The sequence below is a fragment of the Hibiscus syriacus genome, unplaced genomic scaffold (assembly GCF_006381635.1).
Source record: "Hibiscus syriacus cultivar Baekdansim isolate YM2019G1 unplaced genomic scaffold, ASM638163v2 tig00110450_pilon, whole genome shotgun sequence".
NCBI classification, from domain to species: Eukaryota; Viridiplantae; Streptophyta; class Magnoliopsida; order Malvales; family Malvaceae; genus Hibiscus; species Hibiscus syriacus.
Window position 1 is genome coordinate 4,991,319 of NW_024062743.1, and position 17,447 is coordinate 5,008,765.

The window sequence follows — 17,447 nt, forward strand, 5'->3', positions numbered from 1 at the left end:
TTCTCGGATAATTAACTCTCACATGGCTCGTGAGGTAATTTACAGCGTTTAGAAAGATGTTACTGATTTTTATTTTTGTACAAGTATAGCCTTAACGGATAGAAACTTCAGTTTACTCGTTACAGATAGGGACTCAGCCCTGGAATTCCGGTTCAGAGAGGTACGATTGAAGTCTAGGGGTATGTACAGATAAGACATATTTTAACATTCGACCGGGCGGTCTATATTGAAAAATTTTAACTCAAACCATAGCTCTGATATCACAAAATGTAACCCCCAGACCGATGCGGGTAACCTGATCCTATCTGGAGTGTCACATTAGGGCTATCGAAGCGACCCACTATAAAAATAGTGAAAAGTTTTAAAAAAAAACTTATTAAAACATGTAACTTATAAAATGATTTATCTGTATGTAGAAATAAAACAGATTTTCAGTCTCGTATATAAAACAAAATACAATTACTTGCCCCCTAATCACATATACATACTCTGCGAGCAACGCCGGAAAAAAATCCCAAACAGAAGTTGATAGCTGCACTGGTACAATTCTTTTAACCTGCAATGTTGAGTAATAGAGTGAGCTTCGGAAAGCTCAGTAATACAAAACTACCAGATGATGCTGAAGAACGTTCAGATATAGATAAACATATCTTTTCTTATTGGTTCCGAACATCTACATATTTTTATGCTGAGCGGAGATCCTATTGATATTTCAGGTAGTAACGGACAATGAGCTTTTATTTCAGAGAAATATTTCGGATGACTGAGTTGAGGATATCAAAATGGATTATCTAGTGTGTTCCCTCAAAACCAGTGAAAAGATACAGATTTTTTTAAAACATATTTTTAAAAAATTAAAAAACCATAGTAATTTCCTCATCCGTCACGAACAAAACGTGTAGGTTCTCAATAACCATACAACCCATCACGAACAGTAAGGCCCTGAGCACAAAGCCAAGGAACTTGCAAGTATTCAACCCCGTCACAAACAGTAAGGCTCTCAGCACAAAGCCGAGGAACCTGCAAGTATTCTTCCTGCAACTACGCCCCTAATAAAACAAGTTCCGTCCGTAAAGGGATATATCAAAAATTAAAACATAGTTCAGGTCAGGTCAAGTATTAAATCAGAATCCATGTCAGGTATCATAACAAAATTCAAATAAGAAATCAGATAAAATATTCATGTGATTAGGGAACACACCAGAGTTTACAGATATTATTCAGAGGTACTGGATAATCTTATCAAGCTGAAAAACACAAATTTTAGTATGTCGATAGAATATCGGAATTTAGAATCACGATTGGAAGAGTTCAATAACTGATGGAATCATCAGTTATTCAGAATGAGACTTGAGCTGATAAGGAAGAAATAAAGGTACGTGACCTTTACAATGTACATCGATTACTCGGATTATCGAACAACTCCAGATGAATAGCTCTCATAACTAATAATTGTCAACTTGTCAATTCAATATCCTTCCAGGGTATTTACTATTTAATACCAAATATTCTTATCCAAAGATCATCTTCTGAGTCATCACTGAACAGATCTTAAGGAGACGAACATATATTCTAATGGTCTTTATTTCATTTCCCTATTTCAATTGTATCAAGAAATGCAGACGTACTTGATTTGTGGATCATAATCCATAGGGATGATACATCACGTAAGTTCATCCGAGTTTTCAGGCTTATTCCAATCTCTTACTTAATCCTCGGTCCTTGAGGTTACCTAGTTCATTTAGAAGTCAAGTCTATTCCAGTTACTTCATAATTTTCCAGAGTAATTCCGGACATTTCTGAAATTTTGGATACATATTGTACTTCCGTTTAGTTCAGTTTCGTCTTCGTGGTTGATTTGTCGAACAAATATCCAATTCTTAATACCGAATGCAATATAGAGTTGAGCTGAGGTGAATACTTCCAAAATTATCTTTGAGCTAAACTTGAGTAGACGAACACGCATTCAAGTAATATCTATGCCGTTCAGGTTCTGACATATGATTAAGGTTGATCGACTCACTTAAGTTGTGTTCCATAACTTTTAAAGGTAGTCCAATACCTATGCTTATTTGGATTCCTTAATTAATCCAAGGCATTTACTTAGTAGGCCATAAGGGTATTTTGGTAATATTGGTGTTCAGGTTTATTCATTCATTTCAGAGCTCGAAGATATCCAATCATTCCTGAGCTTGGTGATATTCTTGGGTCATTTCCATTACAGGGATCTTCTGGTCATTCTACAGATTTGATGTATTTCAATCATTTCCTTTCATCATGTCTTATTATTTAATTCCAATTTATCATCTATTTCATTCCCTTCGAACAATTCTGATAAAAGAGCACCCCGATAAATTGTTCTTCAGATATTTACTCGTAAGTCAGATATTTTTGGGTCAAGTGCCTTCTCAGATTTTTAGCAACGGAATATCAAGAATTTTTCTGCACTAAGTCAGGATCTTATCAATCAAATTTTTTCTTAATCGAGTTAAGTACAAATCTTTAAAGTACTTTCTCATTCAGGGTCAACTCGGAATATTTTACCTCTCAAGGGCATTTTCATAATTTCTTAACCAGATAATTTCGATATTAGCTCTTAACGAAAATAATTATAATTTAAAGATCCTATGGTTAATTGCTTTCCCGAATATTCTCTGATCTTGAAATGATTCCTTAACAGACTTCTAGCATCTTGTTCAAACCCTCTTGGGGTTAAAAACCGGTTATCCACATTTCCTAAGCAAAACTAACATTTCTTATCTGCATCAGTAATTTTTACCGGATCAATATGTCTTTTCAGAGTTGTTAACCAACGTTCAGGGACAATTCTTGTCATCTTACAATATAAGGGTATTTTCGTAATTTTATCCAACCAGAGTATTCTCATAATTTGTCATCCGAGTACCTTTAATATTTAACCTTTGTTGATATAAAATATAAGTTACAAATCCATGGTTGATTCCTTTATCACTAATCATAAAACTTGTAATTTAATTCTAACAATCTCTCAATCTCCTATATTAATCATCTGAACCATAATCAGTTGCCAAATTTTTACTGTGTTCGAATCGAGTGTAGAAATTCATTAACTACAAAAATGAGACCATCATTATCTTATTCATACATATACCAATATTCACATGTTCCATAAAGCATAAATATGTAGTAAAGTATTACCTCGATTTTTATGCCATACGGATCAACCATTAAATTCCATTCAACCGCCCTCGATCTTGAAATCATCTTCCAATAATTCCTCAGATGCATATCAACAGAAATTATATCAAAAACGGAACTTAATTCTGAAAAATGGATCGAATCAGATGATAAATCAATGAGAAACAATTTACCGAGTTCAATTTTGGCAAAACAGACTTCGGATTCGGATGATAAAATATGACTTTTCGAAAATTTTGAATTTTCAGCCAAAGTCAAAGTAAACGTGTTTGACTGGCAATTTTGAGGCCTTCGGGTCTGAAATTCAAAAAACGGACTGCTGAATCGAACTCGAAACGTCGAAAAATGTCAGGATACGTATATCTGGTCAAAGTCAAAGGTCGTTTAATGCCCGGTCAACGCCGTTCAACGCCGGTCAATGGTCAACGCAGGTCAATTGTCAACAATCGGCCATTTTACACAAATATCACCCTAATAGAAATTAATTTCAAAATTAGCCACATTCTACAAATATTTACGAAACTAACACCTGAATTTTACACAAATAGTACCCAAACAGAAATTAATTAAAAAATTAACACCCAGACAATGCCTACTCTCGGCGGGTGGAGCGTGCAGCGCGTGGACAGTGATACGGTATCGTAAAATTCCAGGAAAAATTCCTAAAAGTTCTTTTTAAGGCATTTTGAGACACTTACCAAGCTCGGTTCACAATTTTGATCGGTGGAGTGCTCGATTATGAAACGTCAGAAACTTTGACGGCCTCACCCCTCCACATGCCGACGACGACGTAGAAACGGAGAACACTTGTGGACTCGGAATGATACAAGGAACACGATAGTGCGGGAGGAGTCGTAAACAGATGACTGGATCGTCGTGAATCGACGAAAAACCAACTGAAATCGAGTTATTACCGATGATACTTTCGACTGAAATTAACGACGAACGGATATGATTCATGGCGATAGGTTTGAGGGGGTTTGTTCTTCGGTCAACAACGAATAAGATGGTGGTTTCAGTTCGGCGATCGGAGGTCGAACGACAAGTAGATTGGAGTTGAAAGGAGGGTTGTTGGAGAGGGAAAACTGGAAATATTTTTCTGCTGAACCTGCGCACGGGGGAGTTAATAATTCATCATATAAAAATGGTTAAATCATGGGTTTAGTCACTAAATTTCCTGCACTTCTTAAAAATATTTGCTAATTTTGAAAATTTACAATTTAATCCACCGTTTCTTTAAAAATACCAATTAAATCCACCACTTTATAATTTCTTAAATCTTTAGCCCCTAAATTGGGGTGTTACAATTCTCCCCTCCTTAAAAGAATGTCATCCTCGAAATTCATTCATGTCACATAATTGCATAAATGAAACTTTCATCAGTTTTTTTCATAGCTTCAAGTAGCTTTTACAAAAGTACGTGCCCTCTACTAATCATTAACCAGCTGATTATACATTCTCATCAAAATTCTCCCTCGGTCCAAGTAAATAATCAAAATAACTTTATCCTTGTGAAATCAATTCAACATTAGTTACGTGAATAGGCTCATAGAGCAGCAGCATATCTCAATTTCATTTCTGGAGTCGGGATAGCATTTCTTGGATAATTAACTCTCACATAGCTTGTGAGGTACTTTACAACGTTTAGAAAGATGTTATAAATATTCCTTTTTGTACAAGTATAGCCTTAACGGATAGAAACTTAAGTTTACTCATTACAGATAGGGAGTCAGCCCTGGAATTCCGGCTTAGAGAGGTACAATTGAAGTCTAGGGATATGTACTGATCAAACATATTTTGACATTCGACCGGCCGGACTATCTTGAAAAATTTTGACTCTAACCATAGCTCTGATACCACTAAATGTAACCCCCCGGATCGATGCAGGTAACCTGATCCGATATGGAGTGTCACATTAGGGCCACCGGAATGACCCAATATAAAAACAAAAAATTTAAAAAAACTTATTAAAACATGTAACTTATAAAACGATTTATCAGTATGCAGAAATAAAACAGATTTTCAGACTCGTATATAAACAAATACAATTAGATGCCCCCTAATCACATGTACCATACTCTGCAAGTAACGTAGGAAAAACTCCCTTATTAAAGTTGATAGCTGTACTGGTATAATTCTTTTAACCTGCAATGTTGAGTAATAGAGTGAGCTTCGAAAAGCTCAGTAATACAAAACTACCAGATGATGCTGAAGAACGTGCAGATACATATAAACATATCTTTCCTTATTGGTTCCGAACATCTACAGATTTTTATGCTGAGCGCAGATCCTATTGATATTTCAGGTGGTAACAGACAATGAGCTTTTATTTCAGACAAATATTTCAGATGACTGAGTTCAAGAGATCAGAATAGGTTATCTAGTGTGTTTCCTCAAAACCATTAAAAAGATACAGATTTTTTTTTAAACATATTTTTTAAAAAAATTCAAAAACCATAGTAATTTCCTCATCCGTCACGAACAAAATGTGTAGGTTCTCTATACCCATACAACCCCGTCACGAACAGTAAGGCCCTAAGCACAAAGCCAAGGAACCTACAAGTATTCAACCTCGTCACGAACAATAAGGCTCTCAGCACAAAGACGAGGAACCTGCAAGTATTCTTCCTCCAACTATACCCCCAATAAAACATGTTCTGTCTGTAAACGGATATATCAAAAATCAAAACATAGTTCAAGCCAAGTATCAGATCAGAATCCATGTCAGGTATCATAACAGAATTAATATCAGAAATCAGATAAAATATTCATGTGATTAGAGAACACACCAGAGTTTACATATACTATTCAAAGGTACTGGATAATCTTATCAAGCAGAGAAACACGGATCTTCAGTATGTCGATAGAATATCGGAATTTAGAATCACGATTGGAAGAGATCAATAACTGATGAAATCATCAGTTATTCAGAATGAGACTTGAGCTGATAAGAAACAAATAAAGGTACAGGACCTTTACAGTCTACGTCGATTACTCGGGATTATCGAACAACTCTAGATGAATAGCTCAAATAAGTAATACTTTTCAACTTGTCAATTCAATATCCTTCCAGGGTATTTACTCTTTAATACCAAATATTCTTATCCATATATCATCTTCTGAGTCATCACTGAATAGATCTTAAGGAGACGAACATATATTATAATGGTCTTTATTTCATTTCCATATTTCAACTGTATTAGGAAATGCCGATGTACTTGATTTCTTGATCATAATCCATAGGGATGATACATCGCGTAAGTTCATCCAAGTTTTCAGGCTTATTCTAATCTCTTACTTAATCCTTAGTCCTTGAGGTTACCTAGTTCATTTAGTAGTCAAGTCTATTCCAGTTACTTCGAAATTTTCCAGAGTAATTCCGGACGTTTCTGAATTTCTGATACATATTGTACTTCCGTTTAGTTCAGTTTGGTCTTCGTGGTTGATTTGTCAAACAAATATACAATTCTTAGTACCGAGTGCAATCTAGAGTTGAGCTGAGGTGAATACTTCCAAAATTTTGAGCTAAACTTGAGTAGACGAACACGCATTCAAGTAATATCTATGTCGTTTAGGTACTTACATATGATTAAGGTTGATCGGCTGACTTAAGCTATGTTCCATAACTTTTAAAGGTAGTCCAATACCTATGCTTATTTGGATTCCTTAATTAATCCAAGGCATTTACTTAGTATAAGCCATAAGGGTATTTTTGTAAATTTGGTGTTCAGTTTTATTCCATTCATTTCAGAGCTCGAAGATATCTAATCATTCCTGAGCTTGGTGATATTCTTGGGTCATTTCCATTATAGGGGTATTCTGGTCATTCTACAGATTCGATGTATTTCAATCATTTCCTTTCATCATGTCTTATTATTTAATTCTAATTTATCATCTATTTCAGTCCCTTCGAACAATTATGATAAAAGAGCACCCCGATAAATTGTTCTTCAGGTATTTACTCGTAACTTGAATATTTTCGGGTCAAGTGCCTTCTAAGATTTTTACCAACGGAATATCAAGAATTTTTTTGCACTAAGTCAGGATCTTAACAATCAAATTCGTACTTAATCGAGTTAAGTACAAATCCTTAAAGTACTTTCTCATTCAGGGTCAACTCGGAATATTTTACCTCTCAAGGGCATTTTCATAATTTCTTAACCAGATAATTTCGATATTAGCTCTTAACGAAAATAATTATAATTTAAAGATCCTATGGTTAATTGCTTTCCCGAACATTCTCTGATCTTGAAATGATTCCTTAACAGACTTCTAGCATCTTGTTCAAACCCTCTTGGGGTTAAAAATCGGTTATCCACATTTCCTAAGCAAAACTAACATTTCTTATGCATATCAGTAATTTTTACCGGATCAATATGTCTTTTCAGAGTTGTTAACCAACTTTCAGGGACAATTCTTGTCATCTTACAATATAAGGGTATTTTCGTAATTTTACCCAACCAGAGTATTCTCATAATTTCTCATCTCATTACCTTTAATATTTAACCTTTGTTGATATAAAATATAAGTTACAAATCCATGGTTGATTCCTTTATCACTAATCATAAAACTTGTAATTTAATTCTAACAATCTCTCAATCTCCTATATTAATCATCTGAACCATAATCAGTTGCCAAATTTTTACTATGTTCGAATCGAGTGTAGAAATTCATTAACTACAAAAATGAGACCATCATTATCTTATTCATACATATACCAATATTCACATGTTCCATAAAGCATAAATATGTAGTAAAGTATTACCTCGATTTTTATGCCATACTGATCAGCCATTAAATTCCATTTAACCGCCCTCGATCTTGAAATCATCTTCCAATAATTCCTCAGATGCATATCAACAGAAATTATATCAAAAACGGAACTTAATTCTGAAAAACGGATCGAATCGGATGATAAATCAATGAGAAACAATTTACCGAGTTCAAATTGGCAAAACGGACTTCGGATTCGGATGATAAAATATGACTTTTCGAAAATTTTGAATTTTCAGCCAAAGTCAACGTGTTTGACTGGCAATTTTGAGGCCTTCGGGTCTGAATTTCAAAAAACGGACTGCTGAATCGGACTCGGAACGTCGAAAAATGTCAGGATACGTATATCCGGTCAAAGTCAAAGGTCGTTTAATGCCCGGTCAATGGCGTTCAACGTCGGTCGATGGTCAACGCAGGTCAATTGTCAACAATCGGCCATTTTACACAAATATTACCCTAATAGAAATTAATTTCAAAATTAGCCACCTTCTACAAATATTTATGAAACTAATACCCGAATTTTACACAAATAGCACCCAAACAGAAATTAATTACAAAATTAACACCCAGACAATGCCTACTCTCGGCGGGTGGAGCGTGCGGCGTGTGGACAGTGATACGGTATCGGAAAATTCCAGGAAAAATTCCTAAAAGTTCTTTTTAAGGCATTTTGAGACACTTACCAAGCTCGGTTCACAATTTTGATCGGCGGAGTGCTCGATTCTGAAACGTCGAAAACTTTGACGGCCTCACCCCTCCACACGCCAACGACGACGTGGAAACGGAGAACACCGGTGGACTCGGAAAGATACAAGGAACACGATGGTGCGGGAGGAGTCGTAAACAGATGACTGGATCGTCGTGAATCGACGAAAAACCAGCTGAAATCGAGTTATTACCGACGATACTTTCGATTGAAATTAACGACGAACGGATATGATTCATGGCGAGAGGGTTGAGGGGGTTTGTTCTTCGGAACAATGAATACGATGGTGGTTTTGGTTCGGCGATCGGAGGTCGAACGACAAGTAGATTGGAGTTGAAAGAAGGGTTGTTGGAGAGGGAAAACTGGAAATATTTTTCTGCTGAACCTGCGCACGGGGGAGTTAATAATTCATCATATAAAAATGGTTAAATCATGGGTTTAGTCACTAAATTTCCTACACTTCTTAAAAATATTTGCTAACTTTGAAAATTTACAATTTAATCCACCGTTTCTTTAAAAATACCAATTAAATCCACCACTTTATAATTTCTTAAATCTTTAGCCCCTAAATTGGGGTGTTACAATTCTCCCCTCCTTAAAAGAATATCATCCTCGAAATTCATTCATGTCACATAATTGCATAAATGAATCTTTCATCAGTTTTTTTCATAGCTTCAAGTAGCTTTTATAAAAGTACGTGCCCTCTACTAATCATTAACCAGCTGAGTATTCATTCTCATCAGAATTCTCCCTCGATCCAAGTAAATAATCAAAATAACTTTATCCTTGTGAAATCAATTCAACCTTGGTTACGTGAATAGGCTAATAGAGCAGCAGCATATCTCAATATCATTTCTGGAGTCGGATAGCATTTCTTGGATAATTAACTCTCACATGGCTTGTGAGGTACTTTACAGCGTTTAGAAAGATGTTATAAATATTCCTTTTTGTACAAGTAAGCCTTAACGGATAGAAACTTCAGTTTACTCATTACAGATAGGGACTCAGCCCTGGAATTCTGGCTTAGAGAGGTACAATTGAAGTCTAGGGATATGTACTGATCAAACATATTTTGACATTCGACCGGTTGGACTATCTTGAAAAATTTTAACTCTAACCATAGCTCTGATACCACTAAATGTAACCCCTCAGACCGATGCAGGTAACCTGATCCGATATGGAGTGTCACATTAGGGCCACCGGAACGACCCACTATAAAAACATCGAAAAATTTAAAAAACTTATTAAAACATGTAACTTATAAAACGATTTATCAGTATGCAGAAATAAAACAGATTTTTAAACTCGTATATAAAACAAAATACAATTACATGCCCCCTAATCACATGTACCATACTCTGCAAGCAACGCCGGAAAAACTCCCTTATTAAAGTTGATAGTTGTACTGGTATAATTCTTTTAACCTGCAATGTTGAGTAATAGAGTGAGCTTCGAAAAGCTCAGTAATACAAAACTACCAGATGATGCTGAAGAACGTGCAGATACAGATAAACATATCTTTCCTTATTGGTTCCGAACATCTACAGATTTTTATGCTGAGCGCAGATCCTATTGATATTTCAGGTGGTAACAGAGAATGAGCTTTTATTTCAGACAAATATTTCAGACGACTGAGTTCAAGAGATCAGAATAGGTTATCTAGTGTGTTTCCTCAAAACGATTGAAAATACAGATTTTTTTAAACATATTTTTAAAAAAATTCAAAACCATAGTAATTTCCTCATCCATCACGAACAAAATGTGTAGGTTCTCCATACCCATACAACCCCGTCACGAACAGTAAGGCCCTAAGCACAAAGCCAAGGAACCTACAAGTATTCAACCATCACGAACAGTAAGGCTCTCAGCACAAAGACGAGGAACCTTCAAGTATTCTTCCTCTAACTATACCCCCAATAAAACATGTTCTGTCTGTAAACGGATATATCAAAAATCAAAACATAGTTCAAGCCATGTATCAGATCAGAATCCATGTCAGGTATCATAACAGAATTAATATCAGAAATCAGATAAAATATTCATGTGATTAGAGAACACACCAGAGTTTACATATATTATTCAAAGGTACTGGATAATCTTATCAAGCAGAGAAACACGGATCTTCAGTATGTCGATAGAATATCGGAATTTAGAATCACGATTGGAAGAGATCAATAACTGATGAAATCATCAGTTATTCAGAATGAGACATGAGCTGATAAGGAAGAAATAAAGGTACAGGACCTTTACAGTCTACGTCGATTACTCGGATTATCGAACAACTCCAGATGAATAGCTCAAATAAGTAATACTTGTCAACTTGTCAATTCAATATCCTTCCAGGGTATTTACTCTTTAATACCAAATATTCTTATCCATATATCATCTTCTGAGTCATCACTGAACAGATCTTAAGGAGACGAACATATATTATAATGGTCTTTATTTCATTTCCATATTTCAACTGTATCAGGAAATGCCGATGTACTTGATTTGTTGATCATAATCCATAGGGATGATACATCACGTAAGTTCATCCAAGTTTTCAGGCTTATTCCAATCTCTTACTTAATCCTTAGTCCTTGAGGTTACCTAGTTCATTTAGTAGTCAAGTCTATTCCAGTTACTTCGAAATTTTCCAGAGCAATTCCGGACGTTTCTGAATTTCTGATACATATTGAACTTCCGTTTAGTTCAGTTTGGTCTTCGTGGTTGATTTGTCAAACAAATATACAATTCTTAGTACCGAGTGCAATCTAGAGTTGAGCTGAGGTGAATACTTCCAAAATTATCTTCGAGCTAAACTTGAGTATACGAACACGCATTCAAGTAATATCTATGTCGTTTAGGTACTTACATATGATTAAGGTTGATCGGCTGACTTAAGCTATGTTCCATAACTTTTAAAGGTAGTCTAATACCTATGCTTATTTGGATTCCTTAATTAATCCAAGACATTTACTTAGTATAAGCCATAAGGGTATTTTTGTAATTTTGGTATTCAGTTTTATTCCATTCATTTCAGAGCTCGAAGATATCCAATCATTCTTGAGCTTGGTGATATTCTTGGGTCATTTCCATTATAGGGGGTATTCTGGTCATTCTACAGATTCGATGTATTTCAATCATTTCCTTTCATCCTGTCTTATTATTTAATTCTAATTTATCATCTATTTCAGTCCCTTCGAACAATTATGATAAAAGAGCACCCCGATAAATTGTTCTTCAGGTATTTACTCGTAACTTGAATATTTTCGGGTCAAGTGCCTTCTCATATTTTTACCAACGGAATATCAAGAATTTTTCTGCACTAAGTTAGGATCTTAACAATCAAATTCGTACTTAATCGAGTTAAGTATAAATCGTATAAATCCTTAAAGTACTTTCTCTTTCAGGGTCAACTCGGAATATTTTACCTCTCAAGGGCATTTTCATAATTTCTTAACCAGATAATTTTGATATTAGCTCTTAACGAAAATAATTATAATTTAAAGATCCTATGGTTAATTGCTTTCCCGAACATTCTCTGATCTTGAAATGATTCCTTAACAGACTTCTAGCATCTTGTTCAAACCCTCTTCGGGTTAAAAACCGGTTATCCACATTTCCTAAGCAAAACTAACATTTCTTATGCACATCAGTAATTTTTACCAGATCAATATGTCTTTTCAGAGTGTTAACCAACTTCAGGGACAATTCTTGTCATCTTACAATATAAGTTTCGTAATTTTACCCAACTAGAGTATTCTCATAATTTCTCCCAGTACCTTTAATATTTAACCTTTTTTGATATAAATATAAGTTACAAATCTGGGTTGATTCTTTATCACTAATCATAACTTGTAATTTAATTCAACAATCTCTCAATCTCCTATATTAATCATCTGAACCATAATCAGTGCCAATTTTACTGGTTTCGATGTAGAATTCATTAACTACAAATGAGACCATCATATCTTATTCATACATATCACATATTCATTCCATAAAGCATAAATATGTAAAGTATTACCTCGATTTTTGTGCTATACTGATCGGCCATTACTTCCATTCCAACCGCCCTCGATCTTGAAATCATCTTCCAATAATTCCTCATGCGGGAGGAGTCGTAAATAGATGACTGGATCGTCGTGAATCGACGAAAAACCAACTGAAATCGTATACTGACGATACTCTCGACTGAAATTAACGACGAACGGATATGATTCATGGCTAGAGGTTTGAGGCAGTTTGTTCTTCGGTCAACAATGAATACGATGGTGGTTTCGGTTCGGCGAACGGAGGTCGAACGACAAGTAGATTGGAGTTGAAAGGAGGGTTGTTTGGAGAGGGAAAACTGGAAATATTTTTCTACTGAACCTGCGCACGGGGGAGTTAATAATTCATCATATAAAAATGGTTAAATCATGGGTTTAGTCACTAAATTTCCTGCACTTTTTAAAAATATTTGCTAACTTTGAAAATTTACAATTTAATCCATCGTTTCTTTAAAAATACCAATTAAATCCACCACTTTATAATTTCTTAAATCTTTAGCCCCTAAATTAGGGTGTTACAATTCTCCCCTCCTTAAAAGAATGTCATCCTCGAAATTCATTCATATCACATAATTGCATAAATGAAACTTTCATCAGTTTTTTTCATAGCTTCAAGTAGCTTTTACAAAAGTACGTGCCCTCTACTAATCATTAACCAGCTGAGTATACATTCTCATCAGAATTCTCCCTCGGTCCAAGTAAATAATCAAAATAACTTTATCCTTGTGAAATCAATTCAACCTTGGTTACGTGAATAGGCTCATAGAGCAGCAGCATATCTCAATTTCATTTCTGGAGTCGGGATAGAATTTCTTGGATAATTAACTCTCACATTGCTTGTGAGGTACTTTACAGCGTTTAGAAAGATGTTATAAATATTCCTTTTTGTACAAGTATAGCCTTAACGGATAGAAACTTAAGTTTACTCATTACAGATAGGGACTCAGCCCTGGAATTCCGGCTTAGAGAGGTACAGTTGAAGTCTAGGGATATGTACTGATCAAACATATTTTGACATTCGACCGGCCGGACTATCTTGAAAAATTTTGACTCTAACCATAGCTCTAATACCACTAAATGTAAACCCCGGACCGATGCAGGTAACCTGATCTGATATGGAGTGTCACATTAGGGCCACTGGAACGACCCACTATAAAAACAACGAAAAATTTTAAAAAAACTTATTAAAACATGTAACTTATAAAACGATTTATCAGTATGGAGAAATAAAACAGATTTTCAGACTCGTATATAAACCAAAATACAATTACATGCCCCCTAATCACATGTACCATACTCTGCAAGCAACGCCGGAAAAACTCCCTTATTAAAGTTGATAGCTGCACTGGTATAATTCTTTTAACCTGCAATGTTGAGTAATAGAGTGAGCTTCGAAAAGCTCAGTAATACAAAACTATCAGATGATGCTGAAGAACGTGTAGATACAGATAAACATATCTTTCCTTATTGGTTCCGAACATCTACAGATTTGTATGCTGAGCGCAGATCCTATTGATATTTCAGGTGGTAACAGACAATGAGATTTTATTTCAGACAAATATTTCAGACGACTGAGTTCAAGAGATCAGAATAGGTTATCTAGTGTGTTTCCTCAAAACCATTGAAAAGATACAGATTTTTTTTAAACATATTTTTTAAAAAAATTAAAAAACCATAGTAATTTCCTCATCCGTCACGAACAAAATGTGTAGGTTCTCCATACCCATACAACCCCGTCACGAACAGTAAGGCCCTAAGCACAAAGCCAAGGAACCTACAAGTATTCAACCTCGTCATGAACAGTAAGGCTCTCAGCACAAAGACGAGGAACCTGCAAGTATTCTTCCTCCAACTATACCCCCAATAAAACATGTTCTGTCTGTAAACGGATATATCAAAAATCAAAACATAGTTCAAGCCAAGTATCAGATCAGAATCCATGTCAAGTATCATAACATAATTAATATCAGAAATCAGATAAAATATTCATGTGATTAGAGAACACACCAGAGTTTACATATACTATTCAAAGGTACTGGATAATCTTATCAAGTAGAGAAACACAGATCTTCATTATGTCGATAGAATATCATAATTTAGAATCACGATTGGAAGAGATCAATAACTGATGAAATCATCAGTTATTCAGAATGAGACTTGAGCTGATAAGGAAGAAATAAAGGTACAGGACCTTTACAGTCTACGTCGATTACTCAGATTTTCGAACAACTCCAGATGAATAGCTCAAATAAGTAATACTTGTCAACTTGTCAATTCAATATCCTTCCAGGGTATTTACTCTTTAATACCAAATATTCTTATCCATATATCATCTTCTGAGTCATCACTGAACAGATCTTAAAGAGACGAACATATATTATAATGGTCTTTATTTCATTTCCATATTTTAATTGTATCAGGAAATGCCGATGTACTTTATTTGTTGATCATAATCCATAGGGATGATACATCACGTAAGTTCATCCAAGTTTTCAGGCTTATTCCAATCTCTTACTTAATCCTTAGTCCTTGAGGTTACCTAGTTCATTTAGTAGTCAAGTCTATTCCAGTTACTTCAAAATTTTCCTGAGTAATTCGGACGTTTCTGAAATTCTGATACATATTGTACTTTCGCTCAGTTCAGTTTGGTCTTCGTGGTTGATTTGTCGAACAAATATCCAATTCTTAGTACCGAATGCAATCTAGAGTTGAGCTGAGCTGAATACTTCCAAAATTATCATTGAGCTAAACTTGAGTAGACGAACACGTATTCAAGTAATATCTATGTCGTTCAGGTACTGACATATCATTAAGGTTGATATGCTCACTTAAGTTGTGTTCCATAACTTTTCAAGGTAGTCCAATACCTATGCTTATTTGGATTCCTTAATTAATCCAAGGTATTTACTTAGTATAGTCCATAAGGGTATTTTGGTAATTTTGGTGTTCAGTTTTATTCCATTTATTTCAGAGCTCGAAGATATCCAATCATTCTTGAGCTTGGTGATATTCTTGGGTCAATTTCATTACAGGGGTATTCTGGTCATTCTACAGATCCGATGTATTTCAATCATTTCCTTTCATCCTGTCTTATTATTTAATTCCAATTTATCATCTATTTCAGTCCCTTCGAACAATTCTGATAAAAGAGCACCCCGATAAATTGTTCTTCAGGTATTTACTTAACTCGGATATTTCGGGTCAAGTGTCTTTTAGATTTTTACCAAGGAATATCAGAATTCACCAAGTTGGCTTATTCAATCTCTACTTAATCCTTAGTCCTTAGTACTTTCATTTAGGTCAACTCAGACTATTTTTCATGTAATTCCGGACGTTTCTGAAACTGATAATTTGATTTTAGCTCTTATGAAAATATCCAATCTTAGTACCGAATGCAATCTAGAGTTGAGCTGAGCTGAATACTTCAAAATTATCATTGAGCTAAACTTGAGTAGACGAACACGTATTCAAGTAATATCTATGCGTTCAGGACTGACATATCTTAAGGTGATATCACTTAAGTTGTGTTCCATAACTTTTCAAGGTAGTCCAATACCTATGCTTATTTGGATTCCTTAATTAATCCAAGGTATTTACTTAGTATAGTCCATAAGGGTATTTTGGTAATTTTGGTGTTCAGTTTTATTCCATTTATTTCAGAGCTCGAAGATATCCAATCATTCTTGAGCTTGGTGATATTCTTGGGTCAATTTCATTACAGGGGTATTCTGGTCATTCTACAGATCCGATGTATTTCAATCATTTCCTTTCATCCTGTCTTATTATTTAATTCCAATTTATCATCTATTTCAGTCCCTTCGAACAATTCTGATAAAAGAGCACCCCGATAAATTGTTCTTCAGGTATTTACTTGTGTAACTCGGATATTTTCGGGTCAAGTGTCTTCTTAGATTTTTACCAACGGAATATCAAGAATTTTTATGCACTAAGTTAGGATCTTAACAATCAAATTCGTACTTAATCGAGTTAAGTACAAATCCTTAAAGTACTTTCTCATTCAGGGTCAACTCAGACTATTTTACCTCTCATGGGTAATTTTGTAATTTCTTAACCAGATAATTTCGATTTTAGCTCTTAACGAAAATAATTATAATTTAAAGATCCTATGGTTAATTGCTTTCCCGAAAATTCTCTGATCTTGAAATGATTCCTTAACAGACTTCTAGCATCTTGTTCAAACCCTATTGGGGTTAAAAACCGGTTATCCACATTTCCTAAGCAAAATTAACATTTCTTATGCACATCAATAATTTTTACTGGATCAATATGTCTTTTTAGATTTATTAACCATCTTCCAGGGACAATTCTTATCATCTTACAATATAAGGGTATTTTTGTAATTTTACCCAACCAGAGTATTTTCATAATTTCTCATCCGAGTACCTTTAATATTTAACATTTGTTGATAAAAAAATATAAGTTAAAAATCCAGGGCTGATTCCTTTATCACTAATCATAAAACTTGTAATTTAATTATAACAATCTCTCAGTCTCCTATATTAATCATCTGAACCATAATCAGTTGCCAAATTTCTACTGTGTTCGGATCGAGTGTAGAAATTCATTAACTACACAAATGAGACCAACATTATCTTATTCATGCTTTTACCAATATTCACATGTTCCATAAAGCATAAATAGATAGTAAAGTATTACCTCGATTTTTGTTCCATATTGATCAACCATTAAATTCTATTCAAACGCCCTCGATCTTGAAATCATTTTCCAATAAT

The 17,447-nt window shown here is 34.7% G+C and overlaps 1 long non-coding RNA gene across 1 annotated transcript; it reads right to left on the reverse strand.

The window, feature by feature from the left end:
• Positions 1-5,200: 5,200 nt before the first annotated feature.
• Positions 5,201-17,382, reverse strand: LOC120126149. The gene is made up of 3 exons (XR_005516435.1): positions 17,371-17,382; positions 13,991-14,057; positions 5,201-5,256 (listed from the first exon to the last, which is right to left on the reverse strand). It is a non-coding gene; the product is annotated as an uncharacterized LOC120126149 (long non-coding RNA).
• Positions 17,383-17,447: the final 65 nt, after the last annotated feature.